This window comes from Microcebus murinus, chromosome 10 (assembly GCF_040939455.1).
Source record: "Microcebus murinus isolate Inina chromosome 10, M.murinus_Inina_mat1.0, whole genome shotgun sequence".
In the NCBI taxonomy this organism is placed as follows: Eukaryota; Metazoa; Chordata; class Mammalia; order Primates; family Cheirogaleidae; genus Microcebus; species Microcebus murinus.
This window is the reverse complement of record NC_134113.1, coordinates 60,097,138-60,122,534: the sequence shown is the minus strand read 5'-3', so window position 1 is coordinate 60,122,534 and position 25,397 is coordinate 60,097,138. Positions and strand designations below refer to the sequence as shown.

The following is a 25,397-nucleotide window of genomic DNA, read 5'->3' as shown; positions in this document are numbered from 1 at the left end:
GATTTATTTGGAATTTATCGAGGTGTGAGCTATGAATCCAATTGGATTTTGTTCTAGGTAGCTACTCAGTTTTCTTAATACTTTTTATTGAATAATCTTCCCCCACCACCCATGATTTGAAATGTCATGTTTTTTATATGCTATGCTTTTGTATGTACTTGAGTCTACTTATTTTGTATATGTTTGGGACTTTTTATTCCATCACACTGAACTGTACATATCTTCATATATCAGATTTATAACATGTCTTAATATTGGGAGGACTGGTCCCTTTTCATTATTCTTATTTATATTTTTCCCTGCTATTCTTGCTTCTTCCTCTTTTTTATCCATATGAATTTTAGAATTAGCTTGTCTATTAAATTGTGTTGGTATTTTATTGGGATTATATTAGATATATTTTAGGGAGAACTGTTTTCAATAAAATTCAGTCACCTTTGCTGGGAACTACTATCTCCAGCAGCTGAAAGGCCCAGACAAAAGAGGACAAGCAGCGGATTCACCTACATGTGTCCCTTTGGGGCAGCCTCATTGTCAGGGGTCAGATTGTGGACATGGGTTCAGTGACAAAACCACAATGTGAAAGTTTAAGAGTTTTTAGTACTAACAGACCCTGGATGGTACATAGCCTGCCTGTCTGAAGGCCACACACACACACACACACACACAAACACAGATGTGCGCACCAAGGTCAGTGAGCAGTGACAGAGAGAGGAGACCCGTGGCCAATGCCTTTATTGGGTCCAGGGTGTTAACCAAACAGGTTTTCCGTGGGGAGCTTTAATTAGTGGGTTGAAAGCCAGCAGAGCAGGCACTTAGTTCTAGGAAGACATGCTATGACTGAGAGGTGGTCACTTGGTTCTTGGGCAAATGTCTGAATGGTCTGTTTAAAGTAGGCCTGAAAGGTGGGAGAGATGCCTCTAAGTTTTATCTCTGGCCAACGGCTGGAGCCATTCGGGTGGGGTAGAGTACTGGAAACTGTGTCAAGAGTGACTGAGGCTGGCCGGGCGCGGTGGCTCACGCCTGTAATCCTAGCACTCTGGGAGGCCGAGGTGGGTGGATTGCTCGAGGTCAGGAGTTCGAAACCAGCCTGAGCAAGAGCGAGACCCCGTTTCTACTATAAATAGAAAGAAATTAATTGGCCAACTAATACATATAGAAAAAAAATTAGCCGGGCATGGTGGTGCATGCCTGTAGTCCCAGCTACTTGGGAGGCTGAGGCAGCAGGATCGCTTGAGCCCAGGAGTTTGAGGTTGCTGTGAGCTAGGCTGATGCCACGGCACTCACTCTAGCCTGGGCAACACAGTGAGACTCTGTCTCAAAAAAAAAAAAAAAAAAAAGAGTGACTGAAGCTTGCTTTTGGCATAAGAAAATTAAACATATTTAAAAATGGATGCTGAGGCAAGAGAAGAACTTTACTGAGATATAATTCATATACCGTAAAAGTCACCCATTTAAATTATGCAATTCGGTGGTTTTTAGTACAGTTGACCTTTGAACAACATGGGTTGAACCTGCACAAATCCACTTATACACAGATTTTCTTCTGCCTCTGCCACCCCTGAAATAGCAAGACCAATCTCTCATCTTCCTCCTCCTCTTCAGCCTACTCAATGTGAAGATGAGGATGAAAACCTTTAGGATGATCCACTTCCACTTAAAGAATAGTAAATATATTTATTTTCCTTATTATTTTCTTAATACCATTATTATTTCCCTAGCTTATTTTATTGTAATAATACAGTATATAATAATATATAATGATATATTAATAATTACATATTAATATAACATACAAATATGTGTTAATTGACTGTTATCGATAAGGCTTCTGGTCTGTAGTAGGATATTAGTAGTTAAATGTTTGAGAAGTCAAAAGTTATACGCAGATTTTCAACTTTGAGAGGTCCCCTAATTCATACATTTGTTGTTCAAGGGTCAACTTAACAGTCATGTGCCATGTAGCACATTTTGGTCAATGATGGTCCACATATGATAGTGGTCCCATAAGATTATAATGGAGCTAAAAATTCCTTTCACCTAGTGATGTCTTGATGATCCTGATCCTATATAAGGTATATAGGCCAAGGCTAATGTGTGTGTTTGTATTTTAGTTTTTAACAAAAAAAAGTTCCAAATGTAAGAATGTTCCAAATGTAAGAATTAAAAAAAAAATAGAAAAATGCTTATAGAATAAGGATATAAAGAAAACATTTTTGTACAGCTGCTTTAAGGAAAGTGGAATGCACTTAGCTTAAAATGTTTATGCATTCATCAGTTGATGGACATTTGGGTTATTTCTATAATATTTTTGGGTATTATAAATAATGCTGCTGTGAATTCTTTTCTCAGTTTTATCTTTTCTTTCTCCTAAAACATTAATCTCTTTCCACATACGAACAGTTTTTATGTTAATAAAATAATAATGTAATAATTTTTGGATTAATAAAAAAACCAAACCCTCTCTTGACTCCACATCTCACTTTAGCTATCATCCCGTTTTACAGATCCACTTCACTGTCATACTTCCTGAGTCATATGCTCATATTATCTTGATTTCCTTACCTTCCTTTCACTGTTACTCTCCCTCCAATCCCTCACTCTAATAAAAACCATTCTGATCAAGGCTGTAAGTGATTTCCACATTGCCAGATCCAGTGGATATTCCCTGTTACCATCTTGTTTGACCTCTTAACAACTTCAGAAACAGTTGGCTACTACTTCTTCCTTGAAATAGTCTCTCATCTAGGCTGTCCTAACATCATGATCTTCTTGTTTCTATACCACTCCGCTGGCTTTTTCTTAATAGGCTTCTTTTCTTTTCTTTCTTTTCTTTTTTTTTTTATAGACAGGGTCTTGGTCTATCACCTAGGCTGGAATGCAGTTGTGCAATCACAGGTCACTGTAGCCTTGAACTCCTAGGCTCAAACAATCCTCCCACCTCAGCCTCCTGAATTGCTAGGTATATAGGCCCATGCTATCATGCCTGGCTAATGTTTTTCTTTTATTTTTTGTAGAGACAAGGTCTGGTTATGTTGCCCAGGCTGGTCTTGAACTCCTGGCCTCAAGTGTTCCTCGCGCCTCAGCTTCCCAAAGTGCTGGGATTGCAGGAGGAGTGACCCATCATATCCCACCTGGACTTCTTCTTCTTCTTCTTCTTTTTTTTTTTTTTGAGACAGAGTCTCACTTTGTTGCCCAGGCTAGAGCGAGTGCTGTGGCATCAGCCTAGCTCACAGCAACCTCAAACTCCTGGGCTCAAGCGATCCTGCTGCCTCAGCCTCCCAAGTAGCTGGGACTACAGGCATGCACCACCAAGCCCGGCTAATTTTTCCTATATATTAGTTGTCCAATTAATTTCTTTCTATTTATAGTAGAGACGGGGTCTCACTCTTGCTCAGGCTGGTTTCGAACTCCTGACCTCGAGCAATCCACCCGCCTCGGCCTCCCAGAGTGCTAGGATTATAGGCGTGAGCCACTGTGCCCGGCCTAGACTTCTTTTTTAGATCTTTCTCATCTATTTATTCAACTTTTAAATTTTGCTTCTTTGGATTTGGTCTGGATCTTCCTCTGTCTATATTGTCTCATTAAATAATCTCATCCTTCAAAAAATGGACTTTAATTTTTATAGCAGTTTTAGGCTCATAGAAAAATAAAGAGGAAAGCACAGTTTTCCCATATACACGCCATTGTCCCCAAATATATGAAGCTTCCCCAGTTATCAATATTCCCCACCGGAGTGGACATTTGTTACAACTGATGAACACATCATTATGATACATCATTATTACCCAATCCCTTCCATTTTCATGGTTTAAAACATCATGTATATTCTAATTATTCACACATTTATCTTTTTGGTACAGATCTTTCCTCTGAGTTTCAAATTTGCATATCCAGTTGCCTACTTGACATCTTTCTCAGCATATCTTCTGGATCTGTCAAACTTAACACATCCACAATGGGACTTCCTCTTGTCGCACTTGGGCATTCCTCTCCCCTATCTCAGGAAATGGCATCATCAGCTGCTTGATTGCATTAAGTAAAAACCTAGGATTTGTTCTATTTCTTTTCCTTCTCCTTCTCCTCCTTTTATTCTTTCTCTCTCTCTCTCTCTCTTTTTTTTTGAGTCAGAGTCTCACTCTGTTGCCCAGGCTAGAGTCAGGAGTTTGAAACCAGCCTGAGCAAGAGCGAAACTCTGTCTCTCTAAAAATAGAAAGAAATTAATTGGTCAACTAATATATATAGAAAAAATTAGCCAGGCATGGTAGAGCATGCCTGTAGTCCCAGCCTGAGGCAGCAGGATCGCTTGAGCCCAGGAGTTTGAGGTTGCTGTGAGCTAGGCTGACTCCATGGCACTCACTCTAGCCTAGGTGACAAAGAGAGACTCTGTCTCAAAAAAAAAAAAAAAAAATTCTAACATAATTCCCAGGACTCATTTTTGATTTTTCTTTTCTTTTTTCTCACTCCCACATTCAAGTTATCCACAAGTCCTGTCAGCTTCATTTCCCAGTCAGATGAGGCGGGAATCAGATGAGGCAATTCCTGGGGTTGGGGCAGGGCCTAGGGCTGGGCCCTGGGCTCAGAAGGTTGGGAATAGGGCAAGCTTCAGGAATGGGGCAAGGCTTAGGGTTGGGGTAAGGGTCAGAACGTTCAGTGCAAACATCGTACTTGCTAATCCAAAGTAATATTTTTATATTTTGCAGGGGTGGCTGTTAAAATGCCCTGCTTCACACTGCAGTTGGCAGGCTTTTAGACCACCTCTAGTCCTAAGAACATCTCACAGGGAGGGGGGGGGGGATGAAGTGGCAGACCAGCACGTGCCCTCGGTGCTCCCCAGAGTGTTCTTCTCGTTTCGTGCATTTGTTGTGTGACTCCCATGTGCCATCTTCCTGTGTTCAAATATGAAGTTTTCATATTTCACAGCAAAAATAATTGAAGCCACCAGATATGAATTAGAATGTTAATGACATGTGTTAGGAAGTACTGAGACCTTATTTTTCCTCCTGTCAGGGGAGAGAGTTTTGTATCGGAATTTGGAGCTTGCACCCCTGGCCTGGGAAGGGCTGAGCGACCTATTAGAGCTAATGCAGGCTCACGGGGTCAACTATTCCTTAGTGTGGTTATGCTAAGCTTATGATTTTGCAAGGAATAGGGTCAAAATCTTAACATTAGGGGGAGTATATGCTTTCTTAATATGAAACCAGATTGTTTTGACTTAGGGAAAAATTAATTCCTGCTGTGATGAAGCATGCTTGCTTTTTAGATAATTCGTGAGGAACCTGGCTGTAGCATGCAACAACTACTTCATTCATGCAACCAGAGATAGCTCCTCTCCAATGTGGGTCTGGTAACATTATGCTATTCTTTGTTCAAAATCTGAAGTTTGAACACTGTTGAGAAAGGGGGAGGGTCCACAAGAAACCCTTTTCTTGTTAAAACCTGGGTCTGTAAGGGCTCTTGCTTATGTGACACAAGGGAATGAGTTATTTAGGTAACTTCTAGTCCTCTTATTCTGTGCTACTGTGTACTAACTTCCTGGCCTGACAGGAAAGAAATGGTGTCGATCTCCATCACAGCACTGGGAGTGATTCTTTTTCTTTTTTTTTTTTTTTTTTGAGACAGAGTCTTGCTTTGTTGCCCAGGCTAGAGTGAGTGCCGTGGCGTCAGCTTGGCTCACAGCAACCTCAAACTCCTGGGCTGGAGCGATTCTTCTGCCTCAGCCTCCCGAGTAGCTGGGACTACAGGCATGCGCCACCATGCCCGGCTAATTTTTTTTTTTTTTATATATATATCAGTTGGCCAATTAATTTCTTTCTATTTATAGTAGAGACGGGGTCTCGCTCTTGCTCAGGCTGGTTTTGAACTCCTGACCTTGAGCAATCCGCCTGCCTCGGCCTCCCAAGAGCTAGGATTATAGGCGTGAGCCACAGCGCCCGGCCTGGGAGTGATTCTATTTCTCCCTGGGGAAGCCTGGAGGGGCACATGAATGCTAGCAGGGGCTAAGATGTGATGGCTGCGGATGGGGAGGATGCACTTCTCTCACCTCCTTGGGTTAGCGAGGAGGAGCCAACATTTGATCCACTGAGCTGCAAGTGGCTCTCCTGGCAAGGGAGAGCTTGATGCTGATTTATCCGGACTCTCAGTGCCTTCCTTCCATTGGGGAGCAAAGAATTCCCCAGTCGGACAGAAAGGAGGGGCCTTATTGTCACTCAGGGAACTATAAGAACTAGGCCTGGGCCTTGTACAGTACAACTTTGCTATTATTGTCAAATAAAGTCACATGTTCTTTGTATTTATTGGTTACATTCAGAGTTTTGGTTGGTTAAAAGTAAACATCTAAAATACAGCACTATTTTATTAACCCTCTTCTGACATTTCTTCATTTTCTAATACACCCACAGCCTAGAAAATAGAGGAAGTCTAGTCCTCTCTAACCCCTGAATAGTCCTGCCAGCTACACCCAATTTTATTTCCACTCCAATCTTTATTATTTCCTTCATGATAGATTGAACCTCTTAGTATTTAAAAATGTTCTTCCTTATTTGTTGTAACAATTTTTGTCTTAAACTCTATTCTTGTCTGATATTATAGCCACTTAACAACAGAGCCCCAAATACATGAAGAAAAAACTGACAGATCTGAAGAAAGTGACAATTCAATTAATAGTTAGAGATGTCTGTATTCCACTTTCAATAATGAATAGAACAACTAGGCAGAAGATCAGCTAGGAAATAGAAGTCTTGAACAATACTATAAACTAACTAGACTTAACAAACATTTATAGAACATTTCATCTAATAACAGCAGAATACACATTCTTCTCAAGTGCACGTGGAGCATTTTCCTTGACAGACCATTTGTTAGGCCACAGATTAAGGCCCAATAAGTTTAAAAGGATTGCAAATCATACAAAGTGTGTTTTCTGGCCAAAATGTAATTAAATAAGAAATCAATAACAGAAAGAAATTTGGGAAGTTCACAAACATGTAGGAATTAAATGACATATTCTTTTTTGTTGTCCTGGCTAGAGTGCTGTGGTGTCAGCCTAGCTAACAGCAACCTCAAACTCCTGGGCTCAAGCAATGTTCCTGCCTCATCCTCTCTAGTAGCTGAGACTACAGGCATGTGCCACCATGCCCGGCTAATTTTTTATATATATATATTTCAGTTGTCCGGCTAATTTCTTTCTATATTTTTAGTAGAGATGGGGTCTCGCTCTTGCTCAGGCTGGTCTCGAACTCCTGAATTCAAATGATCCACCTGCCTTGGTCTCCCAGAGTGCTAGGATACATATTCTTAAATAATCAGTGAATCAAAGAAGAAAATTTATAGCTGTAAACACCTATCTATTAAACTTTTCAAAATAAAAAACTTTTGTACTTCTAAGGATACTATCAATAAAGTGAAAAAACCCACAGAGTAGGAGAAAATATTTGTAAATCATATCTAATAAGAGACTTATATCTAGAATACATAAAGTAGTCTTACAACTCACCAATATAAAGTCAAATAACCCAATTAAAAAATGGGAAAAGGATTTGAACAGATATTTTTCTAAAGAAGATATACAAATGGCCAATCAGCACATGAAAGATGCTCAGTGTCGTTAGCCATTGGGAAATGAAAATCAAAACCACAATTTGATATCACTTTATCCCCATCAGAATGGCTGAAATAAAGATAATAATAAGTGTTGATGAAAATCTGGAGAAACTGGAACCCTCATTCATTGCTAGAGGGAATATAAAATGATGCAGCCAAACTGACAGTTCCTCAAAATATTAAACATAGAGCATATGACCCAACAATTCTCTTCTAGGTATATACCTAAGAGAATTGAAAGTGAATGTCCACACAAAACTGATACACGAATGTTTGTAGTAGAGTTATCCATAATAGCCCCAACAAAATAACACAAAAAGCTATAAACTGATGAATGGATAGGTAAAATATAATATATCCATACAATGGAATATTATTTGGCAATGAAAAGGATTGAAGTACCCATATATGCTACATTGATGAACCTTGAAAACATCATGCTGAGTGAAAGAAGCCAGTCACAAAATATCACATATTGCATGATTCTATTTATATAAAGTGTCTAGAATAGGCAAATCCATAGAGATAGTAGGTTACTGGTTGCCAGGGAATGGTGGGTAGGGAAGAATGAGGAATGACTGCTAAGCGGTACAGAGTTACTTTTAGGAGTGATGAAATGCTCTAAAATTAAATAGTGATGATGGTTGCGCAACCCTGTGAATATACTAAAAAACACTGAATTGCATATGTTAAATGAGTGGATTTTATGGTATATAAATTATACCTCAATAAAGCTATAAAAATAATAAAACCAGGAATCCTTTCTTTGATATTCTATGCTAAAAAGAAAATAGGAGCAATGATTTCTACCCTTGGATCACTGGTTCTCAACTGGTGGCAGTTTTATCCCCCAGGGGACATTTGACGGTGTCCAGAGACATTGTGTTGTTGCTGTTGGAGGGAAGGGCGCTACTGGCATCTAGTGGGTAGAAGCCAGGGATGCTGATAAACATCCTACAAGGCACAGAACAGCCCCCACAACAAAGACTAAACTGGCCGAAAACATCAACAGTACCAAGGTTGAGAAACCCTGCCTTAGATCAAGCTCTCAGGAAAGAGCAGGGTACAAAGTGCGTCCGTCTCTCCCACAATGCAGAGGTCCTTTGGTGCAGTGGCACTCCTGGCTGAGGACAGTTACCAGGGTCCATCCTGGGAAACTCACTGTCCAGGCGATGGTAAGGCTGTGAACCAGGCATCTCTCTAACAGTGCCCTTGGGAAAAACTTCTGTTTGGTCTTAGTTCCAAGAATAGTTGTACTTCCCTGCACAATCTGTCTCTGTTTTATCTCATGGACATTGTGAGCGACAACAGGGTCAGTCTTTCCTTTTCGGATTGGCTGCTAAACAGTTTTGAGTCAAACTCGTGTGGCATACTCTTAGGAAGGGCACAGATCTTACATTTTACATTTTTAATTTTTATTCCTGGCTCCATTTTATATTCCTACCTTTCTTTTTTAAAATTTATTTTTGAGGCCGGGCGCGGTGGCTCACGCCTGTAATCCTAGCACTCTGGGAGGCCGAGGTGGGCGGATCCTTTGAGTTCAGGAGTTCGAAACCAACCTGAGCAAGAGTGAGACCCCGTCTCTACTTTCTTTCTATAAATAGAAACAAATTAATTGGCCAACTAATATATATACAAAAAAATTAGCCGGGCATGGTGGTGCATGCCTGTAGTCCCAGCTACTCGGGAGGCTGAGGCAGAAGGATCGCTTGAGCCCAGGAGTTTGAGGTTGCTGTGAGCTAGGCTGACGCCACGGCACTCACTCTAGCCTGGGCAACAAAGTGAGACTCTGTCTCAAAAAAAAAAAAAAAAAAAAAAAAATTTATTTTTGCTGGGTGCGGTGGCTCACGTCTGTAATCCTAGCACTCTGGGAGGCCGAGGTGGGCAGACTGCTCGAGGTCAGGAGTTTGAAACCAGCCTGAGTAAGAGCAAGACCCTGTCTCTACTATAAATAGAAAGAAATTAATTGGACAACTAATATATATAGAAAAAATTAGCCAGGCATGGTGGCGCATGCCTGTAGTCCCAGCTACTCGGGAGGCTGAGGCAGCAGGATTGCTTGAGCCCAGGAGTTTGAGGTTGCTGTGAGCTAGGCTGACACCACGGCACTCACTCTAGGCTGGGCAACAAAGTGAGACTCTGTCTCAAAAAAAAAAAAAAAATTTTCCCTTTATTTTATTTGTTTCTACTTTTTTGAAAATTTTATTTTATTATTTATTTATTTTTTGCTTCTCTAGTTTTCAGGGCAGATGTCCCTACTTTTAAATAGTTGCTATCTCATGGCATTTTATACGTCTTATACATTTATATGTTGTATACATTTTATAATATTTATATTGATAAGCTATTTATGCTGTGCAACAGGACTCTGAATGAACAAACATAAACAGCGAGTCTCTCCTTAGCTGTGGGACAGGAGGGGGTAGAAGGAGGCATACAGTTGGGCAGAGTTGCAGATGGTGGGACGGAGGCACAGTGCTCAGGGGACACTCTCAGCTGCTCCAGGACCCTGGGCTGGGTGGTGAGGAGGCAGGGTATGAGGAAGTAGGAGGTTCCTAGAGGAGGTCTGCTCTTCCTGGGTTGCTGTGTAGGACACTGTGGCCTCTTGGTATTATTGGAAAGAGCTGGGTTTTCAGAGGACAAGTAACAGATGTGGGGACAGAGCAGGTAGAAGAAGGGCCCTCAAGATGGGCAGGACTGGGTGGTGTGTTAGAGAGTGTCCTGGACTGGGAGCCAGGGATTTTGCTTCTAGCCTTCAAGTCCCAGTTCCACCCTTGTTGGCCAAGTGACTTGGCCTAGCCACCTGGCTCCTTAGTTTTCTTGTTACTAAAACAGGGTGATAATTAATACCTGCTGGGCCTATCTCTACGGTTGATGTGAGGACCAAATGAGATAATGCAGTGACATTGTGTAAGTGCTCTATTCATGGTTAGGCTGCAAATCTTTTCTTTTTTTAAACGTTGAGGGACAAAAATAATTGCGGAGTTTTTGTGGCTGTGATTATTGTGCTATGTGGAGACGGTCTCATTGGAGCAGGTACTTACTGCTGCAGAGGCCCTGGGGGATGCGGAGCTGGGAGCAGGCCTGAGGGGAACAGGGAGACTTGGCTGGCCCTGAGGGATTAATTAAAGCTTACTCAGCAGAGAAAGCATTTGTTAATCAGTAAGTTGCATTCGGATGTGTGCAAGTTACTACTTAGACTTGTAGACTCTCAGGGGGTTGGGGAGGCCAATCCCCTGTCCCAAGTTCCCTCTCTCAGGAGCTCTCAGTACCTGCAACGTCTTTGCTCATTCATTTTCTGCAAAAACAAAAACCAAGCAAACAAAAGAAAGTTTGGTCTAGGAGAGTCAAGAAGTCTTATGGTTTAGGGTAAATGGCTTACTTGGATTTATGTGTTTTTTCATGATCTCTAGGGAAGAGACCACCACAATTCTAGTTTCTTGGGTCTAATTGGAGTGTCTTCAGCTGCAACTTGAGGCCAGTTTCATATTTTAACCTTTGTGGAGTTGGCTAATGGCCACTGGCCCCCTTTCTCTAATTTTCCCATGATTCTTCCCTTCATTTCCCCTCCCTTTGGCTTTCCTCATGCCTCTCCATTCACCACACCCCTGTACTGCAGCACCTCCATACATACCTCCATACATACCTGGATGGGAAGTCCCATTTGGGGTGAGAGTGGACTGAGTATATAGGACCTGTGGCCTCTCTCCTGTGCTGCCTCACACCTTGCCCTTAGGTGCTCTGGCATGAGCTCATTGGGTCTTAGGGAACCCCTGCCTTGAGGGCATCAGCGAAGTTCTGCCCCGTTTCTGACCATGCTTGCCCCTCTCCCACCACGGCCACTTCTTGCGCCATCATTGCTCCTACCTCCATGTGCCTGCTCCTCCCCCAGGATCCAAGTAGAGGTTCAGATATTGAGTTCTGCTGCTGAGTGGGAGCGTGGTAGAGGCTTCTGTCCTGGGGAAGGCGGGGGCCTTGTGCCTTAATCTCTGTCCATTTGTCTGACCCCTGGTGCCTCATGTGGCCCTCTGAGCCTTGCACACTGGACTTCAGGGATGTGTGTCTCTGGGATCTTGAACCTCCTGAAACACCCGCAGTCCCTCAGGGCCCCAGCTGTGGGCCTTATACTACCAGTGGCCCCTTCCTTCCCCTAAACTTTGGTCCCTGTCTCTGACCCCAAGGTGCTGTGATGGGACAGGTGCTAATAGGAGAAGCTGCTGTTACTGGTGGGGATTACTCTGAGTTTTCCTGGCTCCTCTTTTCATGGGTAGGATTGTCCCTGCACACCCCATCCTCCCAACACACACTCGTCCACACATGGACCTTGACACGTGCACACACAAAGTTGCCGTAGATGGGTGGGTGGAACGGAGGCCTAGAGCGGGCATTAGACTGGCAGTCTGGAGACGTGGGTTCTAGCCCTAGCCCCTAGCTCTTTTTTTTTTTTTGAGACAGAGTCTCACTTTGTTGCCCAGGCTAGAGTGAGTGCCGTGGCGTCAGCCTAGCTCACAGCAACCTCAAACTCCTGGGCTCAAGCAATCCTCCTGCCTCAGCCTCCCCAGTAGCTGGGACTATAGGCATGTGCCACCATGCTCGGCTAATTTATTTTTTCTCTATATATATTAGTTGGCCAATTAATTTCTTTCTATTTATAGTAGAGACAGGGTCTTGCTCTTGCTCAGGCTGGTTTTGAACTCCTGACCTCAAGCAATCTGCCTGTCTCGGCCTCCCAGAGTGGTAGGATTACAGGCGTGAGCCACTGCGCACGGCCTAGCCCTAGCTCTGACCCTCGGTGCTTGTGGACAAATCATATCCCCTCTCAGCCTTTGTTTCCTATTCTGTCACATGATGGAATTAAAGCAGAAAGACATCTTCTTTCTGTGATTCAGATGTAGATATGTTACAAAGACGTGTGGGGGGGCATTGTGTCTGGAGGCTGGGTGTATAGTGTTCAGTTACACTGGCTTTGTGGGCAGAGAGGCTGAGTTTGAGTTCTGGCTCTGCTGCTGTCAGAGTGACCTTGTACAAGACACTTCCTCTTTTTCTGCCTGGTTTCCTCATCTGGAGTGGGATTACTTAAACCTCATATCAGATACATGTGATTACTGATCTTAGCTCTACCGTTAATTCACTGAGGGATCTTGGGTAAACCGAAGGAACTTTCCTCAACTTCACTGTCCTGTGCAGACTGGAGAGTTTGGACCAGCAGAAGATCTTCAAGGCCTCTTCTTTTCACCATCTCTTCACATACAGCTCAGGAAGAGGATGATCTTGAATGTGGCTATTCAGACATTCACTGCACCAGGGGCAATATGAACCCATTTGCACCAACTCCAGAATTGTGCAGATTTTTTTGGGAAAAAAACCTTTTCTTTTTGGTCCATTTTTTCAGACTCTACCCCTTCTTGTTTTTGTTTCTAATTCAATTTAATTGGAAATTACAGAAATTTTGAACACCATAAATATTCTTCATTCTGTGTTTTGTTGTAGCCTTCATGCATGCATTTGAAAAATGTGCACTGACTTTTGGAAACAATCATTATTGACCAAATTCTAAATGTAAACTATGGATACAATATTTCCAAAGGCATAAAGTAGGCATAATTGGTTAAAGATAAGACATTAAAAATATCAAAATAACTTAAAACATTCCATCATTTTATTTTAATGTTTTATACACTATTTTTTCCTATTGTATGATCGGTGGACCTCAAATGTAAAAAACAAAAGGAACATAGCGAATATCCCAAATCCATTCCACTCAGAGCCTATATTATTGTTAATACTTTGGTATGTATGTATGTATATATGTGTCATCTACCTATCTGAACACATATCTTATATTAAAAATTTAATTTTTTTTACCTTGTTTTTTATCACTTAGCAATATATTGTAAACTTCTTTCCATGTCAAGAAATAAACTTTTAAAGAAAGTTTATAAGAAAATAACATTTTATTTTAGAATAAATAGTTTTGGATTTACAGAAAAATTGCTAAGATACTACATAGAATTTCCACATACCTCATACCCAGTTTTCTCTATTATTAATATCTTGTATTAGTATGACACATTTGCTATAATTAATGAACCAACATTGATACATTATTATTAACTAAAGTCCACGCTTTATTAAGATTTTCTTAGTTTTTACTTAATGTCCCTTTTTTTTGGTCCAAGATCCCATCCAGGACAATATACAACATTGAGTTGCTATGTCGCCCTAGTTTCTCAGACAGACTTGCATTGTTTTTGATGACCTTCATGTTTTTGAGTAGTACAGATCAGGTATTTTGTAGGATGTTCTTCTACTGAAATTCATCTGAGGTTTTTCTCATGATTAGCCTGGGGTTATGGGCTTTGGGAGGAAGGCCGCACTGGAGAATTGCCATTCTCATCACATCGTATCAAAGGCATACACTGTCAACATGATTTATCACTGTTGATATTGACCTTGGTCACCTGGCTGAGGCAGTATTTGTTAGGTTGCTCCACTGTAAAATTATTCCCCCCTTTCTAGTCACTATCTGCAGCCCAAGCTTAAGGAGTAGGGCTGTTACATTCTCCCTTCTTTTTTTTTTTTTTTTTTTTTAATTTGAAAGAAGTTTATTCTGAGCCAAATTTGAGGACCATGGCCCAGAGTCACTCCTAAGAAGCTTTGAGCAAGTGGGCTCGCTGTGGCTGGATTACAGTTTGGTTTTATACACTTTCAGAGAGACAGAGGTTACAGGTAAAGTCACAAATCAATACATGAGAGGCACACATTGGTTTGGCCCCAAAAGGCGGGGCATCTCGAAGGGGGGGCTTATAGGTTATAGGCGGGTTTAAAGATTCTTTGGCTGGCAATTGGCTGACGTTCTCCCTTCTTGACGGTGAGCTATCTACATAAATTATTTGGAATTCTTAACAAATAAACTTTTGCAACCTATAAAAGAAAACAACCCAAATAAACAAGAGACTGCCTTGAGTTAGAAGGATCTCCATAGAACTCTAAACAGGATGTGAAGCTGTGACAATAAAGAAAACTCCTTTCTCAGTTAAGTGACACTCATAATTTGGAGGAACTGCAATTTCTCTGGTCTTTATTCATTGAGCCACTGTGCTTGAGGCATTTCCCTGGGTCACCTCTGTCTTCCCTTGCTGCAGGGGACATCATTTGCCCTGGCCAAGATCTAAGAGAGTGTGCCTTATTTCTAAAGTTCAGAGAACACTGGAGCCTCTCTCAGTAGCTGGGGAGTGGGTTGAACCCTGTGGTAGATTGCGAAGTTCTCCCAGAAGTCAGACCTGTTTCTCTTTCAGCAGTTCTTTTCTTTGAGGATTGGCACTATTTTACAAAGTACTTTTTTACAAAGTGCTTTCCTGGTGGTGGAAAGAAGGCCAGGGACTAATTCTAGGAATGTGTCATGGGCAGAAGGCAGCCTTCTTGCTCAGCAGAAGGCTGAGCAGCTCAGCAGGTAGTAATTGGGCAGGGAGTTAGAACACTTGGTTTCTGAGCCCATCTTCATTCAGGTCTTGCTGAGGGACCCTGGATACATCCCAGCCCCCTCTACATGTGGTGGCTCTGTCATCCTTGGGGTGGAGATTCCAGATCCAAGCCCCACAGCAGGGAGCTTAGGCATGTGGAAACCACTTCCTTTCCCCTGGTCCCTGGGCAGAACTTCACTCTCCTTTCTTTACCTTCCCCTGTGTGCTTTCCCTGGCCACCATCTGCTCTGGGAATCAGGCTCTTGGGGGGATTGAGCTGCTGTGATGTGCTGCTGGGGGGCATTCTGAGGGCTGTGGGGACCCTCTGTAGCTGAAGCCCTCTCTTGGTGGGCTTTGATCCTATCTTTTCTTTCTCTCTCCTTGCTCTCCCTCCCGTTCACTTCCCACCTCATGGTGGATCCATTTTTCTTCCAGTCTCCTGCGAGCTTTATTTATTCTGTCTGCTCACTGACTTTGGTGCTTGTTTTCTCAACCAGTTCCTCAAAGGGAGCTGTCCTACCAGCCCCAGCTCTTTGCTCCTAGAAGCCAGAGCTCAGGTAAGTAGAACAAACCACCCTGGTGTCTGTCAAGTCCCCAGCCTTAAGGAAGCTCTGCCATTTCCCCTCAGCACCCCTGGTTTATCTTTTTTCTGTTCTGAGGGGTTTTGTGGGAGGGGACCCCAGCAGCCCAGGTGTGCCCCCATCCTACCCCTGAGAGCTGGGATGTTCTTGCCCCATCTCCCAAGCCTTCACTGCTACAGCGTTTGTCTTTGCCCGGCTGCCTCCTGGTTTGCACCAGCTCTCCTCTGGCTCCTTCCTCCAGTCTGGCCTTGCGGACGGGGTGGTGGCAATGGCACAGCAGTGACTCAGCTTGTTTTGTTGGGGTTCTCTGGTTTTCATTCCCTCTGGGGCCCTCTGTCTTGTGGAGTGCTCTGCATCTACTTGGCCACCTCCCCGGGCTGGCAGACCGGACCCTGCACTCACCCATGCACGTCTTCCTGCGCCATTTCTCCATGGTGGAGATCCTCTACGCCACAACCAACGTGCCTGGGATGCCCTCCGACCTCCTCTCCTCCTGCCCCACCACCCTGCCGCCCCACCAGCCAGCAGCTCCACCCCACTGCATCTCTTCCCCTCTTGGCGTCGGTGAGTGCTGCTCACTCACTGCCATCTTCTGGGACAAGATGGGGGATCTTGCCGTCACCATAGCTTTTACCCTGACCCCCTTCTCACTAATCTGGCCTTCTGTGTGAGTATTCTTGCCTCCATCTTTGGGGTTGCGATATCCTAGGGGTGTTGAGAAGTCTTCTCTACTTGTTCCTCCCATCTGTTTGTGTTCATGGTCTTCTTTGGGACTGGGACTGTCACCTACTCGAGGCTTCAGGCAGGCTCCTCTCAGGACAAGGAACAGATCCTTGCTCTCTTCTACACAGTTTTCACCTCTGTGTTCAACCCTTTTCTCTACACCCTGAGGAACAAGGAGGTCACAGGGGTGATGAGGCCGCTTGTAAGGAGATACCTTTGGAGCCCTTGATCCTCCTGAGTTCTTGGAGATAAGGGCATGATCCTTGGACATGCTGCTCAGAGCTCTGCTTCTGGGGCCTGTTCTTATGGCCCTGACCTGGCTTGTCTGTAGGTGCAGAGCTAGGGAGGCACACGCTTGAAGGGAGATTGAGGAGGGAGGCGGCTATGATGATCTTGTGTGATGATCTAGCAATTCCTGGTCTTGGCTGAGGCTTGGGTGCCTTCCTGAGGCTATGATTCTTGAGACATTGCTCTTCCTCCTTCTCCCAGAGACTCCCCACTGAAAACCGTTCTCTCCTATATCAGTTACCTTTGGTGCAACATGATCTCCTTTACTCTAGGTGTGATGTTCAAGCTGTGTGTTTGAGGTGGCAAGGAAGCAACAGGGGCAGGGCATAGTTGGTTTGGCTTTGGAAGTTCAAGAGCTGATCTTCCTTGGTGCTGCTTTAGGTCTGGTGGCATCTGTGCAGTTACTTTGCTTCTGACTTACAACTTCTCTCCTGGGATCCCTCAGGTGTTGGGGTTCTCTACTCACCTTTTGTCCTCCCCATCCCCCTTGACTGACTTGCTGTTCATTTCCTCTTGTGATCCTAGGGTGGAAACACACATGCATTTCTCTTCCCTGACTTTTTTTTTTTTTTGAGACAGAGTCTCACTTTGTTGCCCAGGCTAGAGTGAGTGCCATGGCGTCAGCCTAGCTCACAGCAACCTCAAACTCATGGGCTCAAGCAATCCTCCTGCCTCAGCCTCCCGAGTAGCTGGGACTACAGGCATGTGCCACCATGCCCGGCTAATTTTTTCTCTATATATTAGTTAGCCGATTAATTTCTTTCTATTTTTAGTAGAGACGGGGTCTCGCTCTTGCTCAGGCTGGTTTCAAACTCCTGATCTCGAGCAATCTGCCCGCCTCAGCCTCCCAGAGTGCTAGGATTACAGGCGTGAGCCACTGCGCCCAGCCTCTTCCCTGACTTTGATCAGAAGGTCCAATCTGGCTGTTAGTCTCCCAAAATGACACTTTTGTTTCTTGCAAACTGTCCACTATTTCTACTTGGAGTTCACCTTAATTTGCTTCCAGAAGGATCCAACATCAGTTTACTTTTCCGGAGAAGACAGTTCTTGCCTGTTCATGAACTCTCCTCCAGCAATAAGCCATAGGAAGGAGCAGTACAAGTGGAAAAACCACTTTCAAGGCACAACGAATGCCTTTAAAATAGCATTTATTTTCTTTTTTAGTTTACAAAAGTAACTGTTAATTGTAGAGAATTTAGCATCCAGAAGAAAACAAAATAACTATTAATATTAGCACTTTGGTGTTAATCATGTCCTTGGAAAATTATTGCAGCCCACTTTTCCTCTGTATATGTTTTTTTTTTTTTTTTTTTTTTTTTTTTTTTTTTTTTTTTTTTTGAGACAGAGTCTCGCTTTGTTGCCCAGGCTAGAGTGAGTGCCGTGGCGTCAGCCTGGCTCACAGCAACCTCAAACTCCTGGGCTCGAGTGATCCTTCTGCCTCAGCCTCCCGGGTAGCTGGGACTACAGGCATGTGCCACCATGCCCGGCTAATTTTATATATATATATCAGTTGGCCAATTAATTTCTTTCTATTTATAGTAGAGACGGGGTCTCGCTCTTGCTCAGGCTGGTTTCGAACTCCTGACCTTGAGCAATCCGCCCGCCTCGGCCTCCCAAGAGCTAGGATTACAGGCGTGAGCCACAGCGCCCGGCCCTCTGTATATGTTTATACACATATTTCTAAAAACTAAGAATGGGATTATATTGTCTAAACTGCTTTGTAACAGCTATTTTCTACTTTATTTAACTGCGTTGCAACATTATAACACATCAGTAGACTTCAAAAGCATGGTTATTAGAAGGGTTAAGTCCGGGTCTTCTATTGCATGGCAGTGTGGTTACAGTTAACAATATTGCATCATATATTTCAAAATAGCTAGAAGAGAGAATTTTGAATGCTTTCACCACAAAGAAATGATAAAGATATAAGATGATGGATATGCTAAATACCCTGGTTTAATTATTACACAATGTATATGTGTACTGAAACATCACACTGTGCCCCATAAATACATTGAATTATTATGTGTTGATTAAAATAATGAAATAAAATAAGCTTCATACTCCCCACATTCTCCATGACTTTGTACTGTTGACCAACCTCTCCCTATCTTCGCTCCCCAAGCCCCCTCCAGGCTCTGGTAACTCCTGTTCTACCCTCTACTATGAGATCATCTCTATGAAGCTTCCTTTGAGTTTAGGTTCAAGCCATATCCTCCAGTTCAGCTTTACTAGCAATAAAGCTGGTGCTTTGCTCCCTGTCTAACTCCGGTGTGTATTTCCCAGTTGGCGGAGAAGCCCAAAGGGAGAGATGTGTGGTTACTGGAACCTGTTCCAACCCCCACAGTTCTGGTCACTGCTTATTGCTCCCTCTTTTGTCACTTCCCCCTTGCAGTACCAGGACTGCACCGAGGTCTGGCTCAGCTATGGACCTTGGCATATTCTATTCCCTTTTGTCAAAAAAAAGTTAATGGGAAGGCCATTAGTCTGGGGTGTCTCTAGCACCGTAAGTTCCTACATGAGCACCCAGAAGCCCAATATGAACAGTCAAACAAAACTAGAGACTTTGCCAGTTGGAAACTGCCAACCAACCTCTAACTAGGGACTTGCCTCTCTGACCAATCTGATATGTTTTCTTGCTGCCACTCACACTTTATTAATTATTATTATTTATCCCAGTAGGCAAGCAATCACACACACTTTTTAGGTCTCCTCTCTCACCCTCCAGGTGGAGTGCCTGATTCATAAATTGCTGAATGCTCAAATAAACTCTTCAAAATTTTAATGTGCCTAAGTTTATCTTTTAATACTTTCTTGCTTTTTCTCCTGGATAACTTCTGCTTATTATTCAAACTTCAGTTAAGATATCCTCTCCTCCTTGAAGCCTTCTCTGTCCCTCTCAGTCTAGCTTAGGGGCCTCTGCTTTGTGCTCCTTAATAGCCTGTCTTACTGCTATCTTTAGCACATGTCTCATAAAAAGTTGTAAAACTGTAATTGCCTATTTTTTTTCTTCCTGAGACAGAGTTTTGCTCGTCAGCCTCGCTGCCATGTGCGGAGAGCCCAGCTCTGTTCTTTGGGTGTCTCTCCAGAATATGGGATGGAGCAGTGCCTGTGACCTGGCCCTTCTGTGCTCTCTAGACTGAAGCTGCAGCACAAAAGAGACTGCGTGGCACCAGGGATTGTCCCGAGCTGGTGCCCAATGACCACCACAGTGAGCTGTGGCTTTCGAGTATCACTCAATGATATGGCCATTCATGACAATTCTGCCCGGTTGTATCATGCTTAGGGATTCTGGCACCTGACCCGATTCTTTTGCTCCCTTCTCATCTGGGCTCCTGTGATCAGCTACACCAGATGCTCTGTCCCAGCTCACCCCATTCTCTCAGGCCTCCATGCATTGCCATGGTGTCCCCTCTGCAGAAGATATTTCTGTTCATTCTATTAAAATCCCACTCATCCTTCAAGCCTTAGCTAAAGTTTCACTGCCCTGTGGCAGCTTTCTGGGCTTCTCGTGCTCAGAAATAATTATCGATGGCAGTTCAGGATTAAAAGTGACTTTCAGGGACACATATTTCCACGAGACAATGTTGGATCTTATCTACGGCCTTTTAGAAGGTGCTGTGCAGTGTCCGTCTGAACATCTGCAGTGAGGGGGAGCTCACCACCTATTGAGGGAGCCTTTTCTAGTTGTTGCCTCGTCTGCCTGTAGGGGAAGTGTTTGTTACATTGGTCTTGGCTAAATGGTTAGTATTTCATAAAATTTCTAACCCCTGTGGCTCAGTCGCAGCAGTTACTAGCGTAAAGTCTCCACCGTCAGATCCCGCAGGACACGGGGGAGGTGGGAGGGGCTGTCTGTTGTAACAGCTGCTGTCTGTTGTAACAGCGCTTGGCCTCTGCTGGACACTATGCTAAGGGCTTAACACCCACTAAAACCTTCAATCTCCACAGTCACACTATGACATAGAAACCTCTATTTTCTCCATTTTACAAATGAGGGAATGGAAGCCCAATAGTATAAGTTAATTTCTCAAGGTCACACATCTAGTAAGTGAGAGAGTTTGAACTCAAATCCAGGTCTGCCTAGCTCCAGAGCCTGTGCCCTTAACCACCAAGTTACCAACTGTCTTAAAGATGAGTTTAATCACCGGAGTAACTAGCACAGTACTTGGACCATGAATCCCACTTACAGACAGGGGGACTGATGAACAGAAAGATTGAGTGATTTGCCTAACGTTAGGCAGCTGGTTAGACAAAGACAGGAAACTGGATCCAAGTTGTTCACAAGTCCTGGGTCCCAAGATAGGCCAAGCTTTGATCACCCACTTTCACTCCACACGGCGTTAGTACAACCATCTTCATATTTAGGAAGGAGCATCTCAAGCTTTCTTCCTGTTCCTCATGGACCTCACCTTCATCTCACCCTCACTCTTGCCCTCTCACCACATTTTTTGCCTTAAGCCATTTACTCTAGCTTAAGTTTAGGAATTGCTGTGTGCTGGGCATTGTGAAATATCTCAGCTGACCTTTATAACAACACTAGTGATAACTGTTATTTTGTCATTGCAGATAAGGAACCAGAGCTTTTTTTAGAGTTTAAATTACTCACCCAAGATTCCAGTTAGCTAAGAACCAGCCTGAGGTTTCAATCACCATATCTACCGTATCTCCAATGAGGCCCTATTCAATATTAAACAGGTCCTACTAAATGACTTCCCATTTCCCCCTCCTGTGGCTCTTTTTAAAGCTGTAAAACAATCCCTGTGCCTCTAATAAGCCTTAGGGAGGCAAGTGAATGGACGAATTGATCAGCTAATGAGCATGATGGGGCGAGAGATACCCTGCGGTCAGCTGGCAAGATGGATGGAATATGGCCGGCAGGGTGTGGCTGGCCGGCCGCAGGACTGTGGGCTCCAAGAGCCCGGAACACAGGAGGCAAGGCCCTTGAAGGCTGAATGGAAGAGAAAGCAGCTCTTGAGGGGTAGGTTTGGCATCTGGTGGCAGGGGAGCTGGGCTTCTGGAACTGAGCAGGGCATGTGGGAAATGGGGGGAAGGATAGCCTCTGTTGGGGCAGGAGGTCTGGGGAGCACAGCAATTTACTTTTGTTCTTTCAGATTTTGTTTTGCCTACAGTATTAGTGGGAGCTGCGTGTGCGCGCGCACGTGCGTGCCAGGGCAGATGTGGGACAGTGAGGGAGGATGCACACAGCTCTGTCTGTGGGCTCTAGGATGGGGACCATTGACAGGAACCTGAAAGACACTGAAAGCATGGGGGCCGTGGTGCCCACCTGATTTACATGCCACATGCAGAGCACAGACCTGCACGCGCTATCCACTGCCTCACCCCACCACTTCATGCCACACACCCCATCCTTTTAGACTCGCCACAGACATGCCTATCACACAGTCGCCACCCCGATCACATGGTGCACCCCCACAGCATACCTGCTCCCACCACATGTCAAAGGTTTGCAGTCTGTGTACGTACACACTTGCCTCGCGCTGTCATGGCAGTTTTATCTGGCAGGAACTGTCTAGCCTTCTCTGTCTCCTTCCCAGCCCTTCTCCCTGTCCAGCCAAGCTGGCGACTTCTGACTTGCACCTCTGCAAATGCAGTAGGAGAGATCTTGGAACCCTCTCCTGGACTCTTTCTTCCCATGCCCAGGGAGACAGGCACTGGCTTCCCACACAGAGTGGGCCCTGAGCTGCCCACTGTTCTTCCCTTTCTGTTTCTGGCAGGGTCTACCCATGTCAGGGAAAGGCCCGGGCTGCTCAGTACTTTGTGGGGCACTTACCAGGGGCAGATGAAAGGGTCATCCAGCAGGGGCAGGGATGCTGGGCACAGGCTAAGCTCTGCTGTTGTCCCTGGAAGTCTCGGCCTCTGGTGCCCAGTATTATTCTCCAGCTGGCGTTGTGCCTGCACCCCCGGGACCTGGGAGGCCCTGATTCTTGGGGTTTCCCTGGGTAACCCTGAGCTGAGGGAGTGTTAAGGGCCAGCTAATTCTGTCTGGTTTCCCAATGCCTGCTGTATCCTCCTCCACCTCTTAAGCTCATTTCTCTTGGCCAAACTGCATCCTTCCCTCTTTCCTCACACCTGGATGACTTTCCTCCCCACTAGCGAAGGGTCTCCCTGGTCGCAGATGGCATGAGGTTTGAGGGGCTCTCTCCCTCATGTGTAGAATCTCACCAAGGGTAATTCATTCCTGTGTATGAAATCTCATCTCTCTGTTAAATGTAGATGCTTCTGGAAGATTCTAGAAGTTAATACCAGCGAAGTATGATTTAACCACTGATCTACATGCTTGGTTTGCTTTTTAAAAAGAAAGTGTTCTGGTTCTCCCACCTCCCCCTCCCCCCGCCCCCCCCACCCCCGCTGCCTGTCTACTTACCCAGGAGCTCATGGGTGCAAGGACCGGGTTTCCACCTCCCTGCGGATATGCAGAGTGGGGCACTTGATGCAGAGTGAAGCTTTCTGAATGTTTGCAGTCTGGGCAGAATGGGGAGGGGGTGGGGGTGCAGTTTGTGGGTAGATCAGAGGTGCCACCTGAAATAGCCTGGGCCTCTGCCTCAATCCCAGTGCCCCCTCCAGTTGACACTTGCTGTCTCCACTTTTTATCTCTCATTTTCTCCAGCTCTCCCTACTGCTACGTAATTCTCTCTCATCCACATCACCAGCAGCCCCCACGTTGCCAAATCCAATGCTCAATTTTTAGTCCTGACCTTAATCTCTCAGCAGTATTTGCACATTTGATCCCCTCTCCTTCCTGAAACCCTTTCTTTAACTTCTACGACTCTCAAACATACGTCTTTGGCCCTGACCCTTGTATATACGACTGAGTATCTCCCCTTAGATGTCTCAGGGGCATCGCGGCCTACCATGCCCCAGCTAGAACGCTTGCTCCTCTCCCAAGCTTCCCAGGCACAGTGAGTGACTTGTTGACAGCCAGTTGCTCAGACCAAATATCTAGCTGTCCATTTAAATTAGTTCCTTTAAAAAAATTTTGTTTTGAATTTCAGAATATTACAGGGGTACAAAGGCTTTGGTTGTATATATTGCCTTTGCACCATCGAAGTCAGAGCTACACGGGTGCCCAACCCCAGACTAGTTTCTTTTCTTAACAGCCACATTTAATTTCTCAGCAAGTCCTGTCAGCTCTGGCCTCAAAAATTTAATTTAATCCCAAGCAACCCTCTCTCACCATGATCACTGATAAAAATTGTCTCTCTGGGCCATTCCTGCCCCCACAGTCTTGTCTTCAAACCAGCTGGTGGGGATTTTCTCCAAGTGTAAGTCAGGTGATATCATTCTCCTCTTTCAAACACTCCCATAGCTCATAGCTTTTCATGATAGGTGGGATAAGATGCAAACTCCTTCCACAAGACCGTAATGAATTTGTCCTTGTATTAATCGTGTGTCTTTTTATTCGGATGTTTTGACATCTGGGCACCCCTAGGTCAGCTAATTCCTAGATGCGACACCTGCAAGAGTGCCTTTCCTATGCAAACCAACCACTCCAGGGTCCACACCTTGGCTGCCTCCTTAATTGGGCTCTGACACTCTGGGCCAATGTTCCCCAGCTCTAATCACCCCAGGGTCAGGTCCCAGACAACTAGAGACAGAGCCCACTGAAATTATTCTAACCAGACCATCCTCAACCTGCTTAGCCTGCTTATCCTGTCTTGCCCATTTCTTCTTGTGAAAACCACAGTCAAGGCTCTTGCTGGCATTTATGCTTGCTCCCTCTGCCTCACGATCAACCCTGGTGCTTCCCCATGTGGCCCTGCGTGATGTGGCATGCCCCTCTTCTTGCAACTGTAATAGAGTATCTTTATGATGGCATTGTCTCCTGATCTGTTGCCTGTACCATATCTGAGTGTATAATAATAAAACCTACATTTTAAAACACCTTGCTGTCCTTTCGGTTTTCGGCTCGGAGGAGGCCAGGGTGCAACTTTCTTCCGTTGTCCCGAATCCGGGTTCATTCGACACCAGCCGCCTCCACCATGCCGCCTAAGTTGGACCCCAACGGGATCAAAGTCGTATACCTGAGGTGCACCAGCGGCGAAGTCGGTGCCACGTCTGCCCTGGCCCCCAAGATCGGCCCCCTGGGTCTGTCTCCAAAAAAGGTTGGTGATGATATCGCCAAGGCAACCGGTGACTGGAAGGTCTGAGGATTACAGTGAAACTAACTATTCAGAATAGACAGGCCCAGATTGAAGTGGTACCTTCTGCCTCTGCCCTGATCATCAAAGCCCTCAAGGAACCACCAAGAGACAGAAGGAAGCAGAAAAACATTAAACACAACGGAAATATCACTTTTGATGAGATTGTCAATATTGCCAGACAGATGCGGCACTGGTCTTTAGCCAGAGAATTTTCTGGAACCATTAAAGAGATTCTGGGCACTGCCCAGTCTGCCAGCTGCAATGTTGATGGGAGCCACCCACATGACATCATAGATGACATCAACAGTGGTGCAGTGGAATGCCCAGCTAGTTAAAAAGTACAAAGGAAAATATTTCAATAAAGGATCATTTAACACTCCTCCCCCCAAAAAAACCCCACCTTGCTGTTGTCTTCTTTTTTTTAATTTTTATTTATTTTTTTCAGCATTTTATGGGGGTGCATATTGTCTTCCTTGACCACTGTGCTCCAGCCGTGCTAGCCTTCCTTCTCTTCCTTGAACACGCTGGCTGTTCCCTTTGTCCAGAGGCTGTTACCCTACATCTTTCCACAGATGCTG

At 44.6% G+C, this 25,397-nt stretch overlaps 1 protein-coding gene and 1 pseudogene across 1 annotated transcript in view; one reads left to right on the top strand and one right to left on the bottom strand.

Annotated features, from left to right (window-relative positions):
- The window catches only part of BLOC1S1 (biogenesis of lysosomal organelles complex 1 subunit 1), a 154,180-nt gene that overhangs the window by 38,480 nt on the left and 90,303 nt on the right, over positions 1-25,397 (bottom strand). The window lies entirely within an intron of this gene.
- On the top strand, positions 24,576-25,198 carry LOC105865945 (large ribosomal subunit protein uL11 pseudogene; annotated as a pseudogene).